The following is a 25,868-nucleotide window of genomic DNA, read 5'->3' as shown; positions in this document are numbered from 1 at the left end:
TCTATTACATTCCTCTGAAAAATGGTAATGCACACTTGCAATGCCAGCACTCAGGAGGCTGAGGCAAGTTTGAGACCAGCCTGGGCTACATAGAGTCTCTGTCTCAAGCCAACAGAAAACAACAACAACAAAAATGTTTAAAAACCTACTTCCATTGGACTGCTCAAATAATTCAGTGGCATTTTAATAGTTAATTTTGTCCTGTGTCTAGTTAAAGAAGTGGGTAGAGTTTTACACAACCTTAGGACCTCCTCTCTTAATGCTTTCTGTTTTAAGATCTCATCTCACTTATTAGTGACTTGGTTTTTGGTGCTGAAAGCTGTAGATTTCTTATTAAGATTTTAATCACCTAATAAGGGATGTGCCTCAGTGTGCTATCAGACTGAGTGTCACATATCATTTCCTTCTTCCAAATGACAATTTACCTATAAAATCTAACTGTTTGTATTTATTCTACAGTGCTTCACATCCTTTAAACATTTTTATCCAGAATTTATTGTCCTCCATGGGAAAGGTTGGTCTGGTTGTAACTTTGCTTGGTATACTACAAACATACACACAGTTATTTAAGGTTGAAAGAAATCAAGCATAGGGCTGGCAGAATGGCTCAAGTGGTAGAGTGCCTAGCTAGAAAGTACAGGCCCTGTAGCACCAAAAAAAAAAAAAAAGCAAATATAAAGGCATAAAAATATTAAAAGATATAAGAACAAATACTAGAATACTGAGAAAAATAAAATTAACATTGTGTTGATGAAGAATAGATTTGAAAAATGAAAACTAACAAGACTCCTCATTACTAATAAGATATTAGTGTTAAAATAATAATACAACCAGTGCATAGAGTTACAAATAAATATAAAGATTAACGGTTCAAAATGTTGGAGAGTAGTTGAAGATAAATTTTATAAATCAGAATATGAGGAACTTCATGTTACATACTGATATATAACTTTTTTCCTACAAAGAAAAAAGAAAATAAGTCTAACAAAAACTATTCATATAATACAGAGAGTTAATTGGAGATGATCTGAATAAGTCAAAATAGTTATGCAATATATTTTGCCTTAAATGGAAGCAAAGAGTGAAATTTATGTCCAAATGTAAATTAAATTTTTGTAGGCAATCCAAGAGCTACTGTTCTGTGATCCATGATTCTTTTCTAAGCAAGTAAAGAAAAAATGCAACTCAAATACATTAGACCTGTAATCAATAAAGAAAACAAGAATAAACTGCCAATTTTTAGAAAGGTTTGGCCAATTAAAAAAAAAAACTAAATGTTACAGTGATATTACAAATATTAATGTCTTATGATAGTTTTTGGACTTGCTATAGCAACAGTGAGCTGTAAACACTCTCACAAAACAAACAAATAAATATTCCACAAGTGGCAAGGAGAAAAAGCGCGAGAAGATTAATATTGCCCTCACTAACTTTTCCTTAAAATAAGCTTTAACATATAGCGTTAGAAATAACAAAAACCAATAGTTTATACCTAAGGAAATACTATTTAAAAGTAGGTTATAAATCTGCAGAATTTATTATCAGACAAATGTGATGAAAACTGACATATAGACTTGGGACAACATACATTGCTTCTGATACTTCTCCTTGTACTTTCCCTAACTATATGGCATGGGGCATTTTTAAGTCTTATGCTCTACCAATAAAATAACCGTAATAATGTCAGTAGCTCACATTATTGAATTAATTCTAACTGTGGATTAGAAACTAAATGAAGCATATTATATTAGTTTCATTTTATTCTTGCCATGAATATGCATGTTAGATATCATTGCCTCATTTTCAGATGAAGAAATTGTCAAAAGAAAAAAGTACAGTAATAGACAACCAAAGAGATACATACAGTAGGTAACAGAGCAGGGAGCAGGTATTAGCTCTGTTTGGCATGAAAGCCTTCTGTGTCTTTAGACCTTATCATGCTGCCCTCCAATATACATAATACTACTCTAACATTGCCTAGCAACACTAGCTGGCAGCGACCATCACTAACATACATTCAGCATCCATGTTCAGGACCATTGCAGCCATCCAGAGGAGCTCCATCCCTTCCACCATGCACCCTGCTACTTTGCTAGCTGTGTGAGCATCTGGAAAACTAAAATATGTGATTCACCTAGATATTAGTGGGTCACTGCAGATAAAGCTGACTCATGATTTATGTATACTTCTCTTTAGAAATGATGGATGTTTAAACAAGTATATGGCAATAAATTTGTTTTCTGCAAAGTTAATGTTCTATGAAAAGAAGTGTCATCCCTTTGTTAACCTATTTTGGAAATTAGAAGATTGAGGTAACAATTTCTGTATGTTTGTTTTTAATGTAGTTTCTTGCTGGTCTCTCATAGGGTGCAAGGTTTATGCTAGATGGGAAGTGGAATTCACCTTCTTTATGAATCTTTCTGGGAGATTTCTTCTACATTTTTAGCATAAAGGCAGCTTTGGCCTTTGTGCTTTAACATCTCAAATAACATGGTTTTAGCTTTTTGCCACTTGACCGGTACATGGTCTGAGGAATGCACTCAATGAAATTGGTAAAAAACAACAATGAAAAACACCTCATTTGATGCAGCAAATTCTTTCAGAATTAGGTTTTCCTCTGGTCCCTAATATTTTTTTTCTAGGTCTTCTTCTTATCAACTCTATACTGAATAGCTGAGCAGTCAGATAATATTTAGTGCAGAAATTATTCTCCAATTTGGGATATCACCTCTTAATTCTCTTTTTTTTTTGGATTCCCTTCTAATTTCCTAACTGATATTTCAATATGGAACTGTTTTCTTTGATACAATGAGCCAAGACAGTAAGACAAAAGTATTCTTTCATTGTAGCCATGTGCTATAGACTGAATGTTTTAGTTCTCCAAAATTCATATATTGAAATATAATCTCCAAAGTGATGGTATTTGTAGATGAGGTCATTGCAAAGTGATTAGGTCATTAGGGCATAGGCTTTTGCCTCTTTTTGCTACCTGAGGTTGTCATAAAAAGACAGGCATTTATGAACCAAGAAGCAGTCGCTCACCAGACATCTAAACTGTGGGCACAATGATGTTGAACTTCCAAACTTCCAGAACTGTGAAAAATGAAATTTTGTAGTTTATAAGCCAACCAACCTATGATAGTTTTGTTATAGCAACCCAAGTGGAGTAAGAAACCATGAGAGTAGAGAGGTGCTTTTGAACAAAACAGTCACACACAGAATTCTTACTCTTTAATTTTATGTTTTTGAGGGTATATTCTCTACCAGCATCTGTCTGACTTCAGAGTACTTATAATTCCTTTAAATAGTTTTATTACATGTTTTCTCTGTATTTCATAGTGGTTAGGTATGGAAGGATTTGCAAAACCAAATCTTACCACCATTACCACCAGTATTGTCTAAACCAGAGATGCTTAATGTAAGATTCAAAGAGGGTTTTTCACTCCCAATTCCTGCATGGAGAGCAGGAAATTTTTCTCCTTTATTTTTCATTTCTCTGTTCTTTATCCTATTACAATAAAAATAAATCCTTGCTAAAACTTCAAAAAAATGAAAGAAAACATACCTATCATCTTTGTTATTTCTGTATAGATAATTCAAGTTGATTTTAAATTATTTTTAACTGAACAATTTCACTAAAAGCTTAAATTGAAGATCAGGGGGAGCTTAATTGTTCCCAAGATAGCAATCTCTCCTATTTTTCCCTGAGAATCTGAATGCCAGAACATATATGCAATTATTCATCTCTGTTCCAAGTACAGATATGGCATAAAACCACAGAAGTGTGATCTGCATTCCAGCCTCCTGCAGTGTTGCAGGAAACAGACAAGGTTCTGCACAGATAGTTGTGTGAACCTCCTTTACGTACAGTCTGACCTAGTGGTAATGATATCTAAGCTCTGCTAACTGACTTTTGCTCTATGCACCATGCTTAATTTGATTCTCCAGAATGGAATGGATCAGATTTAGAGTTTCACTCAAAGACTGTGCATAAGGATTCATTTTATTCTTCCTGAAAAAAACAAAACTCTTCCATTCCATTGTAAGACTAGGTAGATTGAGTTGAGGTTTAGAACTAACTATACAGATAGCTTAAATTGAAACCATATTATTTAGCTAACTGATATTAAGAGCTTACTCAATTAAAAATAGTAACAAAAATGGATTGGTTTTTAGTTTTCAAACTGTCTGGACCCATACCATAAAGTGTGACATGAGAGCTGTATTTTAATTATATCATGTCTTCTGACTTTTGTTCTTTACTTACTTTATAATTTTGAACACCTACTCTGCAATGTCAGATACTTTTCAATTTAGTGTAGCATTTGAGAAATAGAAGAAATGGACACGTGACTATAATGTAATAATTATATCATACATGCTCCATAATGACTAGCAGAGGGAACTATAAGAGTACCATAAAGAGAAGTTGAGAGTATTAAGAACATCCTATAGTGGAGACACAGCCAATGAGATGACTAGATGACTGCATATTAGAAATGGATGGTGGGCATTTATTCTTGCATTATTAGCAATGGGTGATAGAGCTTGTCAGAATGAATTTGAACAAGGTAATATGTCAGATATGGTTAAAACCTGAAGTACAGTGGTAGGAAAAGAGTTGGAAAAAGATTATGAAAAGGCTCACACACTGATGAGGGCCAATGATTGTTGAGAATTTTAGCTATGGAATTAAACAGCATGGTACCGGCACAAAAACAGGCATGAACACCAGTAGAACAGAATAAAAGATTCAGATATGAATCCATGCAGCTTTACCTACATGATTTTTGACAAAGTTGCCCAAAACATAAGATGGAGAAAAGATAGACACTTCTATAAATGTTGCTAGAAAAACTGGATATCTGCATGCAGAATCATGCAAGTACAAGTATCAACTCAAAGTGGATTAAGGACCTTCATATAATACCTGAAACTTTGAAGCTAGTACAGGAAAGATCAGGGAATACACTGGAAGCAATAGGCATAGGCAATGACTTCCTAAATAGAACTCAAATGGCTTAGCAACTAATAGAAAGGATTGACAAATGGGGCTACATGAAATGAAAAAGCTTCTGCATAATAAATGAAATGGTCACCAGATTGAAGAGGCAGCCCACAGAATGGGAGAAAATCTTTGCCAGCTATACATCGGACAAAGGATTAATAATCAGAATATACAGGGAGCTCAGAAAACTAAACTCCTAATAATAATCAATGACCTCATGAAGAAATGGGCAAATGAACGTACAGAGCTTTTTCAAAGGAACAAGTCCAAATGTTCAAAAAATGAATGAAGAAATGCTCAACATGCTTGGCCAATGAATAAGGAGCTGAAGGACTATAAAAACCATGAGGACCTGGAGAGCAATGAAATGTGAAACACAAAACCAAGGAGTACATTAAGATGTACGTGCAGAAGTTTGGGGCTTTTTACAAATCCAAAGAGGACACTGAATTAAAATGACTTAAGAGGCCATGGTAGGAAGACAGACTATTAGGTAGGATAGATCCTGGGGAGAAGAAATCCTGCGGCCTCTGACCCACCCCGTGACCAGGACTGTGCAACTGATTACACATCATCCTAAGCAATTCCAACCTGCAAGTATCAACTGAAAGCTACAAAAGTGAGCTCCATCTACAAGTGACCCCTATTTGTGAGCTATTGGGATGTGAGTAGAAGCCAGTGTAAAGGAAATGACTTAGGGAAGACCCTGGTCAGTTCTGACGCTGCTCTCAAATATGGGTCTTCTCCCTGGCCATGCTGTCAGCACACAGACCCATGCACACCCCTATCCAAGACTCTTTATCCTGACTGTCTGGACAATATTTTAATGGATATTTGAGTATATTGAAAATAATTTTTCCTGGTTTTCATTTGATTTTTTTGCTTTTAGCTTCTATGTGCTAGGATCACAGGAAAACTTTGTAAGAATGGTGTAAATTCTCCTGCAAGGTTTAATTTGTTATCATGTAAATATTCCAAAGCAGGCTTCCTTATGGTTTTGGCCAGCCTTGGGCTAGGTTGATAAGATTGATTTACCACTTAAAATCTCTTTACTTTATCCAATTTTACTGAACTTTTTATGTAAAAAAAAAAGTCAATTAAAGAACAACAACAAAAACCACATTAAGATTTCACCTTACTCCTGTTAGAATGACTATTATCAAGAACACAAACAACAACCAATGTTGGTGAGTATGTGGGAAAAAAGGAACCTTCAAACACTGTTGGTAGGAATGTAAATTAGTACAACCACTGTGGAAAACAGTATGGAGGCTCCTCAAAAAACTAAAAATAGATCTGCCATATGATCCAGCAATACGACTCCTATGGCAATATCCAAAGGAATGCACACCCATGTTTATTGCAGCACTATTCACAAACTAAGCTGTGGAAACAGCCAAGATGACCCACTACTGATGATTAGATTAAGAAAATGTGGCATTTATATACAATAAAATTTTATTCAGCCACAAAGAAGAATGAAATTTTGTTGTTTGCAGGTAACTGGATGGAACTGGAGAACATCATCTTACATGAAGTTAGCCAGGTTCAGAAAGCCAAAGGCCACATGTTTTCTCTCATATGTGGAATATAGACCTAATAAAATACAAGCAATATTGTGAAAAATGGGTCACTCTAAAGGAAGGTCAATGATGAGAGAGGGACAGTAAAAGAATGAAGTTAAGAAGGTGAATATGGTTGATATACTATTTCTATAGGAATGAATATAGAATTTTAAACCTGTTGAAATCACTGCAAGAAGTGGACTAAGGAGAAAAATATAGGAGATGAACCAATTCGGGTTATAATAAATACATACATGGAATGTCACAAGGAAATTCCCTGTATAGCTATCTTAAACAAACAAAATTTTCTTTTTTTTTTTAACCAGAAAGGAAAACAGTAGGGCAGAACAGGTCCTGCCTGTGGGTTAGTACCAGTGTCTGGGGTGGTGGGGGGAGGCAAGTGTTGGTAAATATGGTGAAAGGCTGCAAGAGAGTGAATATGGTGCCAAAATTATGTACACATGTATGTAAATGGAAAAATGAGACCTGTTGAAACTGTTCCAGGAATTGGGGAAGGGAGATAAAGGAGAATGATGGAAGGGATGAATTCAACCATGATATATTGTAATAACTTTTGTAAATGTCACAATGTACCCCTATCACAGCAATAATAAAAAAAAGAAATTTAGATATGGAAATAATAAATAGTAAAGAAATTTCAAAGTCTGATCTTTAGTCCAATTTCGAGATTAACTTTTAAGTATTGAAGAGAAGCAGGCCTTACAATATAGAGCTGAAAATGCCACTGCTAAAAACTTTATGGAGAATATTGAAGGCAGCACTTGAGCAATAAAAGAGTTAATTGATTTTTCCTATGAGACTTTTGGGTAGATTTTCTCTTATTAACCAAGTGATGTGCATATGTACATATATATCCTTATTTTCATCACCCCAGTTCCCTATAATTCTGATCATCAGGTGAGCATTGTTTAATGAAAGTGAACTTTTAAAGCCAGAGAGAATCTAAATGTTGCCTGGAAAAGAGAAAATAAAATTATGAAACAAGAAACCATTGAAAATCTCTACTAGCCTGAAATTAGTTTCAAGAAAATGACTCCCACCTTTATATCAAACTGGAAGCCATATCTGCACCTTTTGATCCCTTCCTTCTAGGAACTCCAGGAGACTCCTACTGAAATAGGCTACCCCGCCCCCACCTAAAGAAAAGAGTGGTGACAGGTGTCTGGAGAAGTGGCAATCTCTAGATATAAAATTGGCAAAAAAATATATATATGTAAAACTTATGTTAGCCTTAACTTGTGGTTCTAATAGGGTCACATGCATGATGTTATGGACAAAATACATGAAAACCACACTATCATATTTTTTAAAGTGAATACAACTGTGTCACCATAAGATGTTGCCATATATATATGTAATATCTATATCTAGCTATCTGTCTATATATATCTATATAGATAGACATAGATATACTGCATTCTTGTCCCTTTGCTATAACAAGCAAAAGACAGCAACCAACTCATACAGAAAGTAGGGCATGTTTTAATTGGGCAGCACAAGCATAAGATAAATGAACCCCTCCTGTGAGAATTGTACAGAACACTTAGTCAGTGAAGCTGAACTCACCCTCTTTGCCTTACTAGGAGCAAACTTGGCACTTCATTTTATAATCATTGCCTCCTTGCTTCTTTCCACAAATACCACAATGGCACAGATTCATGATACTTGCAACTGTTTAATTTTGAGGAACCAAACAGTGCCATTTGTCATCTTTATTTTCACATTTTTCTGAACTCGTGTTCTAATCACTAAGGATAATATACAAAAAAATACAGTCATAGTTAGCTCAGGAAATCTGATATATAATACTGTGACAAACAAATGGATTTAGGCAGAATTTGGGTTTTCTAAAATGATGATAGTATCTTATCTTTTGACCTGAGTGGTGATTACCAAAGGTGACCTTTTTTTTTTTTAGTTAATTGTAACTTGAACTCAGAACATATCATTTACACAAACAAGTATGCATTGAGTTTAAGGAACTCATCTACATGTGTACCAAAATACTGTAAAAAGAATGTTCAAAGTAGCCCCCAACTCAGAAGAGTCCAAATGTTCATGAATAGTAGAATAAATAGTGGAATAGGTATTCCTAAATTAATGTAAATAAACTATAGTTGCAGGCAACAAAACAGATGAAACCTTATATTATGTTGAGCAAAACAAGTCACAAAATATATGTGGTAAGATTCAAGTATGTAAATTTAATGGACAAACAGTATTATATACAAAGGTATATATCAGCAGCAAAAATCCAGGTTAATAAAGAAATTAAAGTCATTTTTATTACATTGTCATGACAGTAATTACTTCCAAGGAGAAACAAGGAGGATATGATCAAGAATTATGACTCATGTACAGGTCTTTTGAAATGCAGATGGTATCTTATCTCTTGACCCAGCTGGTGGTTACCAAGATGACTTTTTGTTTTAGTTAATTGCATTGTGAACTCAGACATGAAGGCTCTATACAATCAATACAGATAAAGATGCAATGGAAAGAATTTCCAAAGGTATGAAACAGCATTGAGCAATGGAAAAGATGTAGTCAAAAAAATAGGCAGGTTTGACTGTGTTGCTGCACATTTGAGAGAGAATAAAGGGAAATTAAGGTGGAACGCTACAGGCACAGGGAGCCCTTGCACACTAAGCAAATTCATAACAACAATCGGAGTTCTGTAATGGTAAACAACTGACTCACAGACATGGGTTATTCTTTTGCTTGCACTTTTCCTATATTCCTCTGCAAACTCATTATCATCCCAATATCCTGACCACTGGGATGTAGAATAGGAAGGATTAAAACAGCCTTAGCAATCTCCTCCTTTCTGAGAGGAATATAACATTTCCATTTATCAACTCTGAGTTTTAAATCTGCCTACTCCTCTGAGTTCTGTTTGAAACTGAAATACTGCTTTGATTTCCATATACTGTTGTTGTTTTTTTAGTTCCTGTTTCAAAGGCAGTTCTAACATGGTTGAGCCTTTCAGGTTACCACTATTGTATAATTCACTTTCCCTTCCTCTGTGCTTCATCTGCCTAATGGGTACACCATTATCATACTTTTCATGGTCTATTAATTTATCTCCCCTTTAGCCCTGATCTAAGTCTGCTCTCCAGGTAACCCATGCTTAGTGCCTCTTCCTAAGCTTCCATCTGGAAGAAATATGGACAAGTTCCCTGATTTGTTTGAAATTCCACATCCAGCTTTCACAATAGAAATACTTGTTCAACAAATAACTATGGGGTTGAAAATCAACTGCTATATATGTAAGGAAATTGACATTGACATTATCCTATCACTTTGCTATTTTCATGGGAAAAATGCTAACATCATTATTCCTGGAAGTGATGGTGAAATTTAATAAATATATATTTTGACTATCAAGTATGGAATAATTTTTAGATTAAAATGTCTGTCATCAGTTTTCAAGAGAAATGAAATCATATTTGCCTAGATATTTAACACAAATCATCTTTGAAATGTACTTTTATAGTAGAACTTATTGATAAGAAATGAGAAAAATTCAAGGATTATTTCTATTGGCTATATACTGGCCAATTCATAAGTGGAGATGACTTATAGACAGCATTCTCTTTTCCCTTGAGGATGAAGACCCATTTGTTTCCAGATTCTTTTTCTTTGAATAATATTTTCCCAGTTTAAAAAAATCATAAAAGAGGGTGGTGCAGAGCAATTAAAATCGCTTTGGTTATAAATTCTCCCTTTACAGACTATGGTTTATAGAAATACATCTGTTTTCACAAATAGTGATTATAATAACATTGCATTACTGAGTTTTTTCTATGTAAATATTTGTTCCAACCCAATTTATCCTGAGTTACTCTCATGAAACTGCTCACAAAGAGTGCTGTTGAGAAACTTTTTTTTTTTAATGTTTTCTGTTCTCTAGCTCATTGACTGTTGCATGAACCAGGGTGAAAGCCAAGGGAGTTGTCAGTTTTCAGTTACAGTGCTTCATGTACTGCATCTTATTAAAGTGCAGTTTTCCCTCTGGTCATTTTCTGTGCAAAATTATAAACCAATTCCAATTTTTAAGTGGGTATATGAAAGTATATCTACCTGCATTTATTTGTGTGCTACTGTTAGTCAAGATTCTTTGACTGCAAATAACTGCCAAATTGCTCAAACTAGCTCAACTAAAAGAAAGAAAAAACCAGAAATTCAGGCATCCTTGGGAAGGCTAGGAAGATCATTACGAACCTTGGGAGAACTCTCTCATCTTTCTTAACTACCTCACTCAAATCAATTTGATTTAAGTTCTTGAATATGAGAAGAAGAATTTGAGCCTACACCGATATGTTGTAATAATTACTTGCTTTAAAACAAAACACAAATGCCTTCCTGATCTATTCTTTGATTCGGTTCCCTAAGGTAACATTGGCATGTACAACAGATAACTATTCAGGGTTGCCTGCTTTCATTCCCACACATGGTCTCACTAAGCAGGTAGACACTTGGAGGCGAATAACAGGAATGTATGTTACAAGGAAGAATCTGTGTGAGTATCAGGCAAAAACAATGTGCAATTGATTCTTCTTATTAATGAGCCATTTCCCCTTCAGGCAAAATTATTTCACTAATATATGACAATGAAGGGCTTCAGTCAGACTTTCTTGACAAATTGGACATGTTGTTGGACAGGTGCCACTATTTTGGAAATAAAGGGTTTTCAGCAGCACTTTCTCATAAAGAAGTCTGGAGAAAGATCACAGAATTCCATCAGCCCCAGATTATCTGATGTGGAACTTTTGGCACTTTCCTTATGGGACCAAAAGGACAAGAAAGCATTTAAGTGTAAAGGAAAACTAAGACTTACAGAGAAGAAAATAGTCACAAATGAATTTAATTAATGGAAGACATACACTACAGAAAGTAAACTTAGAAGTATCCTTTTAACATTTCTTTTATGATTTTATAAAATGTATAGCTCTGAGCTTATAGGATCAGAATGATGAAGTAAAGCAGTCGGTATGGCAGATCAGTCCTGCTGAAAAATCTCAATTTTATTTGTGGTGCTTAAACCAACACACGTTTAATAAGGCAAAAATTTTTATGTCTTTCTCTTTTTTTTTTTTTTTTTGTGGTACTGGGATTTGAACTCCTGGCCTCAAGCTTGCTAAGCAGGTGCTCTACCACTTGAGCCATTGTGCCAGCCCTTTATGTCATATGATAACAAGTAAACTTTAAGAAAATCATCTTCTCTGCTACATTGCAGTAACTTCTTTTATTGTAACATCATTTGGTTTATGGTAATTAATGCAACTGGGACAAAAGCAAAAGTCAGAAATAACTGAAACTATACCAATTAAGAGGAAAAAAAGACTTTAGTACTTAGAAAGAGAGAGAGAGAGAGAAGAAGGAGGAGGGAGGGAAGGAGAGAGAAAGAGAGAGAGAGAAGGCAGAAGTAGTGAGAACCTTACATTATTGCTTCGAGAAGTCCCACAACCAATATCAATTTGGCTGATTCTCCCTTCACTCTCCCATTTTAAAAGATTTTATGGCTTTAATCACTTTAGGCAAGGAAGAGCAATAAAAGAGTAGTACAGTTTTCTAAATACACAAACTCTAGTAATTCCCCTGAGATCTTTGTCAGGATTTTAGACTAGATATCATGCCTATGTACTTTATGAAAAATACTTTGGTTATTATAACCAAAGTACATTGTGCCAAGCAGTATCGAGGTACTAAGCCACAAAATGAGTAGCTTAATATGTGTTTGGGCAATCATTCAGACTCACAAAGGATATTTGAATCATATTAGGTTTCACTGTGTCTTTCATCCTAAAATTCTATCATTCTAACTACTGCAGTATAAATGCTGATATTTCAGTTTCACACTGAGGACAGCATTAGAATATTTTATTGACCAGAATAAAGAATCTAATTCCCTTTTCCTTAACAGCCTCACTCTAGGACAGCTTAGAGGAGAATTGACTCTACTCCACCCTGGCACAGAGATCTAATTCTCAACAAAATGATGGTAAAATGAGAGGTTACAATAAAAACACTTTATCTTTCTTTTATGTGGTATTATTACTGCTGGAAAGCTACATTGGATCCAATCTTCCCTAACTCTGAAAAAACATTCTACCACAAAAATTGCATTATCTTCCTCTCTGACCTGAATTTTCTAAAACTAGAATCCTTATTCTTGGCAGTATCACTATTCCAGTTGCAAATAAACGGTCAAATTTTCCTATAAATTGTTTTGCAGATGGACAACGGTTTTCAGAAGACTGTTGGTGTCAATAACAACTGGTATTGATGGGAGGTCTTTGTGAGTGGGAGTAGTATCTCGTACTTTGTACCTCCATCTTCTAACACAGTACTTTGCACAGAGTAGGAGCTCCACAAATATTGAAGGAATAAATGGATTTCAAAAGAAGCATCATCTGTAAAAAGAAGAAAATCCTCCAATCCTTTGATATTTGACAGTGACACTGTCAAATTAAGAAAGATTAAATTCAATTTGGGACTGAACTTGTATTTTTCTCTTTTCACCAGAGACCAAGATAATGAGAAAAGAGCACACTTACAAAGCTACCCGATGCCAAATCCAAGAATAAAGTCTATGCTAAATAAGGAGGAAGTATTCACAAAGAATACAAACTTAAAAATTTTTATGAAAATGCAGTGATAGAAGGGGAGAAATAACCTGTATAATAATTAGTAAGTGACTTAATAATTCAGTATACCTCAACAAAATGAAATATTATATATCCATGGAAATTTTTCATTTTAAAGAGTCTTTAAGACATTATGTACCAAATATTTCATAGAGCATTTGAAATCTTCTTGGCCTATTAAAACCTTGTCTTTTTCTTATTCTAGCTCAGCTACAGTGACTAAATTCTCCTGAGTTCTAAGGAACTTAAGTTGAAGTTGACAGGACTTTGTTGCATGTTCCATATGTAACTTCCTCCTTCTCCCCAAGATTTCCCTTTTGACACTGAGGTGTAGCTCACCACAAGACCTTCTCATACTCATACACATAGAGGGTTCAATACATTTGTGGGACAAAATATGGACATGTAGCAAAAAGCAGCTAATAAATTCTTTCTCCCCAGGACTGCCAATTCTCTGATGTAGCCCATAATGTTCTTTGGAGAATGGTTCCATATACTGTGTACTCAGTTGAGCTCAGCAGTAGCTAAATTGATAATAAAATTTTATATTGGTTCTCTCTCCTTTCCTGTTTCACTCCCTCTTTTCCTTATTCCATAATGACATAATAGTCCATAAGTCTTTACCAAAATTCTGCTTTCTGAATAAACTGGGTAGACATTTGAAATGGTTCTAGATAGATGACATTCAGGCCAGGATTTGGGAGTTCAATGCATGGTTGTTGAAGAGTAACAAGCATTCTAGCTTCACATAGTGGAGACAGCAGCATACTTTCAAACTCCTTCCCCAGAGATATTTACCCATTTGCTGTACTAAAGTCTACAGAATTTTTATTCATTTTCACCTTTGACTGAAGGTCAAACTGGCTCGTTAACTTAATTCTATCATACTTCTTCCATTTGGTAAACAGGAAGTGGCAAACAGATGCTCTAGTAAGAGGCATGCATGTCAGAAGACTCAAAACAAGCTCCACAAATCCTGCAGTGTCTGCCACATTAATGAAGCTTTACTGTGGTGGTTGGGACTTTAAGGTAAAGAATGTGATTGTACCTTGAGTCTCATACCAAGAAGAATGATTGGAAAGTGTGGAAAGATCCACACTTTGGATTTCAGAGGCAGCACACATTACACTGGTGTTAAAAGCCATTTATTGGAGTCTCAAAAGTCTATTAATTTTGAGTGGTTATCACAGTAAAAGACCTATGGCAGGTATATTCTGTTGTCGTGTAGGTGTGTTGCTACTTGAATCATAGACTAGTTCATCCAGTGGTAGCAGTGGTGTCCATAGAAATAAGGATGCTGTTTGGGGTCTCTGGCAAATCCACAGAGCTTTGGAGCAAGACTATTCCTTCTTAGATAAATACTATTCTCTGTTTTATAAGTAGTTCCCAGGTTCCTGGGCACTTACAGAGTCAAAGTGAGTAACAATGGTTAATGAAGTGACTACTCAAGAGGATCTGCCCATCATAAAGAGATCTGAGTCATAATACAGGGCATCAGAATAAGGTTATGGTACAAATTATACTTGGAAGGTTAGCTCTGAGCAGTTCCAGGAAACATGAGTAAGAGGTGATTGGACTTCCATGTTAATAACCCTTATTGCACTGATATCCCAACCTCAATTCACCCCTATTACCATATAGAGATATTTTGCAATTAGCAGAGACAAAGTGAACTTCTGCTTCACAGATGTGTTGGCACAATACATTTATGTTGAAAAATGGATTGCTGCTATGTTGAAGCCCAATAGGGTATTACCCTAACAAACACTGGTGAAATGTGAGTGGGATTATATTACCCACCGTAGAAGAAGCCCAGTCACTGGTTGAAATGGATCCTCGTGAACTTTTTGTCCATTCGGGCCTTAAACTGTGATCCTCCCAATCATACTTTGCATCCTGAGTAGCTTTGATTACAAGCTTGAGACACCCACCTGGCTTGGGGTCTTGTTTTATATATTACCTGTTCCATGAGGGCGTTTATCTAGGTGAACATCTAACAAAGGTGTGGTATAACAATTATATGTTCTAATTAAAAATTAAGCAACACTTCTGTTATAAGTAGAGGGTGTTTTTATAGGTCATGAGACAGAATATTTGAAAGTTGACAAAGTACGGAATTCCTGGTCTCTGAAAGTATAGAACATAGCTAAATAGGAAATAGGAAATAAAGGAAATTATGATCTAGCTAGAATTAGTTGAAAAAATTATCATAGTAACATTTGTCACCAGACTCCTCCTTAGGAAAAGAACTATATTTTAAAAATAAGTCAATGAAGATTTGGGGATGGATGATAAGACCCTCAAAAGACACGTATGCAGGAAACTGTTATTTTTAGGCATGAGAAGAAGGAATTTGTTGCTTAAGAAGAGGGGTGGATGGGAGAGGTTAGGTAGCAAACACAAGAAGAGAATGAGTGAGGTGATAGATAAGAAAGGGAGTACAATATGATTCTTTCCTTCAAGCCTATAAGCCTTCAGTTAAGTTTTTGGAACCCTGGAATGTTCCACTGGACTTGTAGAACACTGAAGAGGAGTCCATTTCCAGGAACAAATTGTTTTTGCAAAAAACAGAGATGGTATTAAAAAATGCAGAAGTGCAGGAGTGCTGAACCAAAGAATGGAGACTTGCAGAGTTGGAAAAGAGACTGTGGACTATCACAGGAGGTGGAGCTGGGGCTGAGAACAAGAACACACAGACACCTGGGCTCACTGACGTCATGCAGGCTGGTTGATACATAGGACAGAAGTTGTCATATAAGTCAATGCAGTCTGGGGTATGTGGCGATAGGGGCACCCTACTTGTGCTGCCTGTCACCCACCTACCAGATTGTAACAGAAATGTACAGAAGCCAACTCAGAAGAATTTCTTGCAGCAATTCACTTAAAAAAAAATAAAGCTAGCCCCCTGTACATGAGATTAAGCTAGTTCATTCTTTGAATTCAGATTCAGCAAACATTGGCTTGGTGAAATAGGTGTTAATATTACCCACAATATCAGACAGGGACCCAAAATCTTGGTATTTCCACTTTTCACTGTCAATCATGACCCCAATTTGTCTAATCCAGGAAGTGGAAATAATCATGGAGAAAAATGAGAGTGATGGTTGTGTTTGTTGGACAGAGAGGTGATAGGGATAGAGAGAAGAGACTGAGAAAAGGGGACAGTAAAAAACTAAAGACAGACAGGGCCAGCTTCTTAGATGTGCAACCTGTGTGGCTGGATAGGGCGCTACACTTAGAAAGATTCCAAGTTTTGTTTCATGCCCTGCTGTCATGTCAGGGTCTTCATATTCTTAATTTATTAATAAAGGGTTTCACTTTTATTTTCCACTAGAGTCTACAGCTTATGTAGCCAATCCTGAGGCTAAGGAAGAAAACATAAACTGGAAAGAAACATTAAAAAATTTACCTTAGTTGAAATTAAAGAAATTGGAAGTGAAATAGAAAGATGTTTCATGAATACAATAAAATTCCAAGTCATGTGGGGTAGGAAATAACTGGACAGTGCAGGATATTTAATGCTGTTTCCATGTCATGAACTTGTTGCTCAGTAAAGTTTTTCAATGGCATCCTTTTAGGTTCTCTGGACCCTGCAACAAAGAGAAAAGGTAAATAAATATGCACATGTGCCAAGGGCAATAAATATCAACAATCGAGTTGGACCAGTACACAACAACCTGCCAGCATTGCCCATGCCTGGACCCAAAGAATGAGAGTGTGGGGCTTCTACAGAACACTGAAATCAGCTATGAGGAGGAATGGGGGGCAGATAATAATTGAAGTGGCTTTATAACACATAAGGCTGAAAAATTAAAAATTTAAAACTCCAGCATAATAAAATCAGTCTATTTCATAAAGTTTTTCTTGAAAATAAGATTATATGAACGTATTTCCTTTGTCCCACACACTGTACTTTCTGGGAATTTAGTGGTAAAGAAGACAGACAATGATGCCAGTTCTAAGAGAACTGACCTAGCAAGCTTATGTATGCAAATGATCATATTGTTAAAATTGTGCTTTGAAGAAAATACAAAGAATTATAAAAAATTATGCATTAGAAGTCTAAGCTAGTATGAGGGAGAGAGTTGAAAGCGTTTCTGTAGAAATAGCATTTAATTTGGGATTTGCAAGGATAGAGATCAAGCACTCTTGGGTTAAAGGATTTTATGGAAATAATTCAGACAGATACCTGCTGTACACCTAGAGAAAATTATGGCAGTCTAAAGTCCCTGGAGCGGGGAAATTTAATTTTCTTTTGTTCCTTAGTGTATCCTACCACCTGGGACAGAGCCTAAGCCAGAGTAGATACTCAATAAATATTTATTGGACAGATGAGTGAATATGTTTTAGGATAGTACTAAGATTCTGAAATCCCTGAGTTGAAGGGCTCATGATGGAGGAATGCTTCAAAGAGTAAGCAGATTGTAGCAAATAACAGGTATAGATGTGAAAATGAAATCAGGAAAGTGTGGATGCCACCACTAATGAAAGTCTGAAACAGATTTGATGATTCTGGTTCGAATCTCATTCCTCAGATTCAGCAGATTTTCACAGTCTACACGTTAAGGAAGTCCACATCTTAAAAAGTTGCATCACCAATATATTTGTTATGCAACTTTAAGTAATAGATCATCCTTTATGTTAACTAGCTCAACCTTGGTAATTCCATACACCTTTGAGTAAACCTTAGCATCTGTTGCTTATGAGTAGTTAAAGGTTGGACAGAAATGCTTCCCTTTTGTTTTCTTTCAGTCTAAGAGTCTGACCACTGATCAAGACAGAGAGCTTTTATTGCATAATTCTTAAATCATGTTGCTGGATTGTTTGACTTGGCCAGAAACGTAAAGCTTTACAGAAACTTACTGTGGTGAGTGATTCAAGACTTGCCCCCGTCCCTTTTTTTCTATGATTCCATTGTCCCTGCTAAAGAGTTGCCACACCTACAGAGTCAATTTTCTGAGTGACTTCAGACTTTGCAATAAAAAGAAAAAGAAAAACTTACTTAAACTGTTGTTTGTTCTTTCAGACTTTATAATCATCTAAATGAGAATTTCCTGTTTTAACCATCTCATCTTGCTGTCTCTAAGTGAAAACAGTATAATTTAAAATATTTATTTTGTTAATTGGTATCCTTTGTCTTTCACATGAAATGAATTTTAAATACCAGTATACAATGCAAGGATTGAGATAGACATAAGATACAGGATATGTAATACAGTACATATATGTACATTATATATATGTATATGTACATTATATATATATATATATATATATATAAGCACAGTATCTTCAATCGTTTCCTTGATGAAGCATTATAGCTGAAATAAGGAGTTGATTAGGGCTCCTGAGGGCAAGAAATATGTCTTACCAACTTTAAACTATCTTAAAGTCATTACAATGTCGGGTACACATTCATTTCCTCTCTGTAGCCTATTTTCTCTTTGAACTTTTTTATTTTTTGGCAGTACTAGGGTTTGAACTCAGGGTCTCATACTTGCTAAGCAGGCACTCTAACACTTGAGCCACTCCACTGCCTCTTTTTTGAGCTCAGTATTTTCAAGATGAAGTCTTGCACACTATTTGTTGGATCTGACCTTGTGATCCTCCTGATCTCTGCCTTCTGAGTAGCTAGGGTTACAGCCATGAGTACCATCCTTGCCCTGCACTTTAAACTATTTTTAAATTTTATTTTTATTTACTGATTATTTTGTGCCAGAAATTGAGCCACCACATCCACACGTTCATTATCTCATTGATTAAATGAATACATACATATATAAAAATTCCAAAAACAACGGTAGATACAGGGTAAGAGTTCAACAAACACTGCTCATTTATCCTTTTATTTATTATTTATTTATTTGTTTATATTAGTGTTTGGTGGTGCTAGGATTTGAGCTCAGGGCTTCATACTTGCAGGCACTTTCCCACTTGAGCCACTCCACTTGCCCTTTTTTGTGCTGGACATTTTCAAGATAGGGTCTCACAAACTATTTGCCCTGGATGTCTTCAGTCCATGATCATTCTGATTTCTGCCTTCTGAGTAGCTGGGATTACAGGTGTTTGTCACCAGCACTCAGCTTGTCATTCTGATACATCTTATAACAGCTGACTAGGGAAGGAAGTAGTATCTCACGCCATAAACGAAGACACAGTCCTCAGTGAGGTGAGGGAAGTATGAAGCCACTGGCCCAAAGTGACCCAGGCAGTATGTGGCTGAGTTCATTTTTGTGCTCCTCATGTACCCACTTTTCACTACGCATGATTTCAGAATATTTTTGTGCTTTATCAATGGATTTTGTACCTTATCAAAAAATATGATCACTGACAAAACACAAACCTAAGCCCAGTTCAAACATATGGCATTATGTACAGTCCATGTGGAGAGGCTATTAAGTCATTCTCCTTGAGTAAGGGAAGGAGACCAGCAGAGGGAGGAACACATGAAGTTGCAGACACTACTGTAAAGCAGAGGAAGATTCAACTCTTCATGTACACAGCCCATCCTCTCACTTAAAAAACAAAAATCATATGCTCTTAATAGATTCAGAAAGAAACAACATGTAACATCCCTATATGACAAAAATTTAGCACTATTTTAAGTTTTCTAGTGAAAAATATTCACAGATCTAGAGCAGCAATTCCTAAGTGTCAATTTCTGTTTGAATCACATGGAGTGTTTATTAAAGCACAATTTGTTGGGATCAACCCCTTTCCTCCAGAGTTTCTAGTTCAGTAAGTCTGGAGTGGGGGATTAAGTAATTGAATTTCTAGCAACTTACCAGGCCAGGACTATTCGTGAGAAGTACTGTCACATACTCTTAATTGTAAAATAACAGAAATATTTTACTTTGGGATCAAGATTAAAATAAGGATTCCCATTCTGTTCTATCACTCCTGTTCTATGTTAATAAAGATAAATATATAAGAATGTTTAATATAATATTGATAGCAATGTCAAATATAAGAAAATAACTTGAGTTTTCATCAATAAAGATAGATAGGGATAGATGAATTGTGGAAAAATCATATAATAAGCAACATACAAGTATCAGTTAAGTATTTCTAATAGCATGACATATGGACTTCAGGTGAAATTTTTGAATTTCAAATGAAAATATTTGTGGATGCTTTGAAAACCTACAAAGTAATGCAGCACAAATTAATTCAACACATATAATGTAACAAAAATGTTTCAATCAGAACTAGAAGGCTGCTAGCTGACCTCAGACTATTCAGAGACATTTGGAAGGTAGGAGAGGAAAATCAGAGCACTCATCAGAAACCCTAACACTTCTGTAAGTTTCCATTCATCAGCCAGATCACCATGAATACATGTTTCAAAGACTCTAAGAACAAACACAAACAAACAAATAATATATTTCAGAGTTATTCATGATAATTATTTGGCAAACTTTTCAAAAGATCTCAGTTCTTTTTAAAGTGTCTTTGGGAAAAATTCAATGAAGCAGAACCCTTCCATAAGCATGAAAGTTGGCAAGTTGCCTTGATAAAAAATTGTTACCATACTGCGATAAACTTCTGGTAGTTGTGTTAATCAAGTTGAGAGAAAATGTCATTCCCTTAAAGGAAATATTTGGTTTCACCAGCTTGTAAATCTGTATTAGCTGCTCTAAGTCATTGGTTCAAACTGAAATCCAGCACCTGGTTCATAATAACCAACTACAGATAAATCAGCTAGAGTCACAGTCATTTGGCTGTCCTCTATAAGAGACACAGTTAATATTAAAATACTCAATAGCACCTGCTTAGCATGTTTGTCTTCATGCAGGATTTCCAGGTCCTTTGTAAGTTTGCCAAGTATTTTCAAATGAGTCCCCTGGGAAAATGACCTATCAGTAATTTTTCCTGCATTTTCTCAGGCTGATAGGGGAGCAGTTCTTTGATCATGCTAACTGAGGGTTGCACTTCTTAGCTTTCTGAGTACAGAGAAGCCTTATGCTTGTGCAGCTAGGCAGAGCTTTGTGCCAGCTCTAGATATTTTTATGTTTTACATAAAGCTAAAGGCTAGATCTGTGATTTGCAGATTGGAAGGACAGAGAACATCTCAGTGCTTTAAAGTTATGCGAGGCTCTCTTCAGTTCATCTTCTTGGAATGCCAATATTTTGCTTTTTACATCATTTTTCTCAACTAAATCCTCTTCCCTTCCCATTCAACCCTTCCTCTTATGCTTTACCCTAAACTTATACCAAACCATAGTTCTTTCACAGACAGAAATATTCTGTTTCTATAATATGATCTGGAGTAAAATCTAATAGCATTATCAGTAATCATTTTCAATTATCTAAGATAAAAGTCCTCTTTCTCTTTCTTTGTGCCTTGGAGAGGTGGGAGAAGAAGTGCTATTTAGAGGCATCGTGCCCTAAGATGCTGGAAACCATTTGAGAAATGGGTTTCACATCAGAAAATCTAGGGAGGAAAATTCATTTCCCTTTGGGGTAGTATTAGGTTTCTTTTTCCAGAGAGGGCAAAATTCCACTAATTAAGATGAAAGGAAAACCCGGATACCCGTGACACATATTTTCCTCCTAGGCTGAAGAGCAAATCTGTCAAATTAACTCTATCTTTCATTTGGGGAGATTTAATTTTCAGATTGAATTACCTCCTACTTACAGTATCTTTGCATTAAAAATAGCCAATCTTAATTTTTTAAATGTTTGTTTAAAAAAGCATAGCAACATTATTGAAAATTGTGTTTTTCCTTATTTCTGAAATGTGGCTTTTTAATCTTAGAGAATAATTATAAAGGTCAGTGTTGGAACCAGAGGTGTGGCTCAAGAGGTAGAGTTCCTGCTCTGCAAGAGCAAAGCCGTGAGTTCAAGTCTCAGTACCACCAAAAAAAAAAAGTATGGAAAAAAAATAAGATCAGTCGTGTGAGGAAAAGAGCTGGTGCCTCAGAAAGGAAATTCTAAATATTTGCAGAAGTTTAGGAGGTAAGAGACATGTGATCATCAAGATGAAAGGAAGGTGGACCCCAGGGTATGGCATGAGCAAGTACACTCACAAAAGCATTTCATTTCTTAAACAATTGTTAACAGTGCTCCACATGAATAACACAAGTCTTTGGTAGTTCCCAAATAACAGTTTGCAGCCCCTGTTGCAATAATAGATTGGGTTCTGGTTTGAGACAGCCTCAGAGCTGGCAAGTACTTCAAAGTACAGGCTCAACTTGGTTCTTAAGTAATTTAGAGAAGTTACTTAAATCTTGATTTCCCCAGTTGATAACATTGTAACATAATATATCCACACTGAACCATAATAATAGTAATAGTGTATCCCTCCTATGGTGCATGTAAGACTTATACAATACCATGTACACAAAAATTATAAATTATAAATTATAAATATCAAATTTAATGAAAAGTTCACTGCTCTCAGAGTGGAGGAGAGATGTATTATTTTAACTGATCATTGTTTTCCACTAACTAAATGTTTTCACCATTGGGTCCTTGTGGGATATGTTCTTTGGAATATCATCAGCAGAAAAAGTACCCTATTGTGGCATAAAAAGTATCCAAATTATAATATAAATATTTGTATGAATCACTTTATATCAAAATATGAACAATTCACAATTCATATTGGCCATTTCCACATTTTTTACATTAGATGTTTCATGTTTTTTTAAATTATTAATGGGAATGAAAGTAGAAATAAATTATGGAATCTTCTTTTTTAAGAAATTTCACATAATAATGAAGAGCATATTGGGCATAATCTATGAAGAGCAGAACACAACCACTCCTTTTTTCTTACAAAATATATCCTATACACAGAAGCATATATAAGAACTTATAACTTGAAGAATAAAAATAAAGCAAACTTCCTTATTGCCATCATCCAAGCTAAGAAGTGGGGCACTGCTGGTATCCTAGAAGCCTCTGATGTTCTCCTCTCATGGATGAATCACAATGCTACCTGTATGGTAATCATTTCTTTGCTTGCCTTAAGAATTTTGCTTCCTATGTGTGCATTTTTGACCACACATTATTTAGCTTTGCCTATTGGAAACCTCATGAAAATAGATTCACATTGTCTATATTTTATGTTTTTTTCTTTAACTCAAACTTATTTTGATAGACTTTTCCATGTTGGTGTGCAGCTATGATTATTTTATTTTCATTGTGGTATAAAGTTATAATGTAGGTTCAGCTATGATTTATTTATTGAGTCTATGTTACATGAGCATTTGAGTGGTTTCTATTTAGGGTTCTTACACAAAGAAGCTCTGAGGAATTCTTACTGAGGTTTTCATTTAAACATGGATGCGAATTTGTATAAAGTATATATCAAGAGTAGAATTTCCATTTCATAAGGAATGTGCATCTTTGAATATTCTGGGAGATGTCAAACTATTTTTAAGTCTGTCCTATCGATTGACTCTATGGTGATGATGATGATGATAATTCCTCTTATCCTCATCAATATTTGATATGTTCAGTCTGTTAGTCAGCTTTTCATTACTGCAGCTAATAGCTGAGATAAGCAACTTATTAACAGAAAATTTTATTTTGGTTCACAATTTTGATGATTTCAGTCCATGACCATTGCTATGGGGCCTGTAGCAAGGAAGCACGTCATGGTGGCAGTGGTAGCAAGATCCCTCACCTCATGACCTGAGAAAGCAAGAGGGAAAAACTGGGTCCCACAATTCCCTTTATGCATGAGCTCCCATTTACCTGAAGACCTCTTACTGGGCCCCACCTCTTAAAATTTCCTCTACCTCCCCTATGGCACTAAGCTGGGGACCAATCCTTTAACCCATGGGCTCTTTGGGGACATTTCACATCCAAACTACAGCAATCTTTTTTTTCTTTCCAGTCACCATACAAGAGTCAGCAGAGTCAATCTATCAGTATGTAGTTGAATGAGTTGGGTTTTAATTTGTGTTTCCCTGATTACAAAAGGGTTGAGCACATTTTTTCCTTAGTTCTCTGGTCATTAATGCATCCAATTTTGTAAAGTATCTGTCTGTATCTTTTGCATGATTTTCTGTTAGTACTATTGATTTCTTATCCATTTATTTATGAGTTCATTTTGTTTTAATAGTTCAAGCTGTCAATTTTATATGGTTGCAACAATTTTCTCCCATTATATATCCTGTGTCCAGTTTTTTTAATGTTAAATTTCTTCATTTTAAGGTAGCTAAGATTTATTAGTCTTTTTATTTTTTTCTTTTACTTTTCAAATAGGGACTTGTATTTTTGCCTGGGACCAAGCTCAACCATAATCCTCCTATTTACTCCTCCCATATAGCTAGGATGACAGGGCACATTCCTCCATGCCCAGCTTTATTACTGAGATGAGACCTTACTAACGTTTTGCCTGGGCTGATATTTAACAGTGATCCTCCAGTTCATCCACTCCTGAGGAGCTGGAATTACAGACATGAACCACTGTACCCAGTCACTAGTCCTTCCTTTACAGCTTTTATTTTCTTCATTTTGTTTAAAAAAACCCTAAAGTTACAAAAATATTCTATAGTACTTTCTAAAATATTTATAATTTTACTTTTAAAATTTATGATTGAAAATCTCACCCAGAATCAGTTTTTTGGAAGGCAATAATACAATTTTTCTCCATTTGTTTAACTAATTATTCTAGTTCTACTTTTTGCAAAGTCATGATTTTCTCCAGTGAGTTAATACCTCTTTGGTAATACCCCAAATGTCTTTTTTGGGCATGTAACTTTTACTGTATTTGATTTTTCATACAATATTCACATATTCCTTCATCAAAACTACACACTATCCTATTACCAGAACTTTTAGAATTTGTTTGTGGTAGATTAGGTTTACCCAACTTGTTCTTCAAGAAAACCTTGATGGTTTGGGTTCTTTGTAGCTCCATAAATTTTTCATTATCAATACTATCTTATAAAAACATTCATTTTAAAATCTTTGTTGCAACAATATTGAAATTACGGTAGGTTATTACACTTTGTTTTTGAAACTATTACTTGTTACGGTTTTTATATGTAATGTCCACACACAGTTAGGTTTTAAATACTTGATCCCCAGTGTGACTATTTTGGGTAGTTCTGGAAACCTTCAGAGGTGGGAGTCTAGCTGGAGAAATAGGTCACTGGAGGCATGATTTTAAAGGTGATACTTGGTCTCCAGTCTCTTCTTTTCTCTGTTTCCTGTCTGCCCTGAGGGGAGAAGTTTCTCCATGACACTCTCCCTGCTGCCATGACATTCTGACCAAGCACATGGGTCAAGTGTCCAGGACTGAACCCTCTGAAACCATGAGGCAAAATAAATCCTTTCTCCCTGAAGTTGTTCTCTCAGGCATTTTGTCACACAATAATAAACGTAACTAATATAACACTGTTGCTGAACTGTTTCTTACAATTTATTCTTTTGAATTTTTATTCTCTTAGATATTCTATGTACTACTGAAATTAATGAAAATTTGTTTCCTCTTTTCTAATTTTATTCCTTTTATTTGTTTTCCTTGCATTATAGAATTGAATCAGACTTCTGATATAATGTTGAAGGGCTTTTTGTCTTTTTCAGATCTTAAAGGGAACACCTTTACTACTTACAATTAAATATCAAGTTTGTGTATGAATACATATTGAATTGTATGTGAAAGTT

General features: G+C 35.3%; 1 long non-coding RNA gene across 3 annotated transcripts in view; it reads right to left on the bottom strand.

The window, feature by feature from the left end:
- LOC141415432 (uncharacterized) overlaps positions 1–25,868 on the bottom strand; it is a 175,867-nt gene that overhangs the window by 13,709 nt on the left and 136,290 nt on the right. Inside the window, exons 4-5 of one of the 3 annotated variants that reach the window (XR_012440441.1) lie at positions 16,654–16,834; positions 8,860–13,010 (exon numbers count right to left, since the gene is read on the bottom strand). This is a non-coding gene — a long non-coding RNA (uncharacterized lncRNA). Of the gene's footprint in view, positions 1–8,859; positions 16,835–25,868 lie in introns of those variants that run through there. The other 2 variants (XR_012440442.1, XR_012440440.1) reach the window with 2 other exon arrangements.

This window comes from Castor canadensis, chromosome 13 (genome assembly GCF_047511655.1).
Source record: "Castor canadensis chromosome 13, mCasCan1.hap1v2, whole genome shotgun sequence".
NCBI classification, from domain to species: Eukaryota; Metazoa; Chordata; class Mammalia; order Rodentia; family Castoridae; genus Castor; species Castor canadensis.
This window is presented reverse-complemented; position numbering and strand designations above follow the sequence as displayed.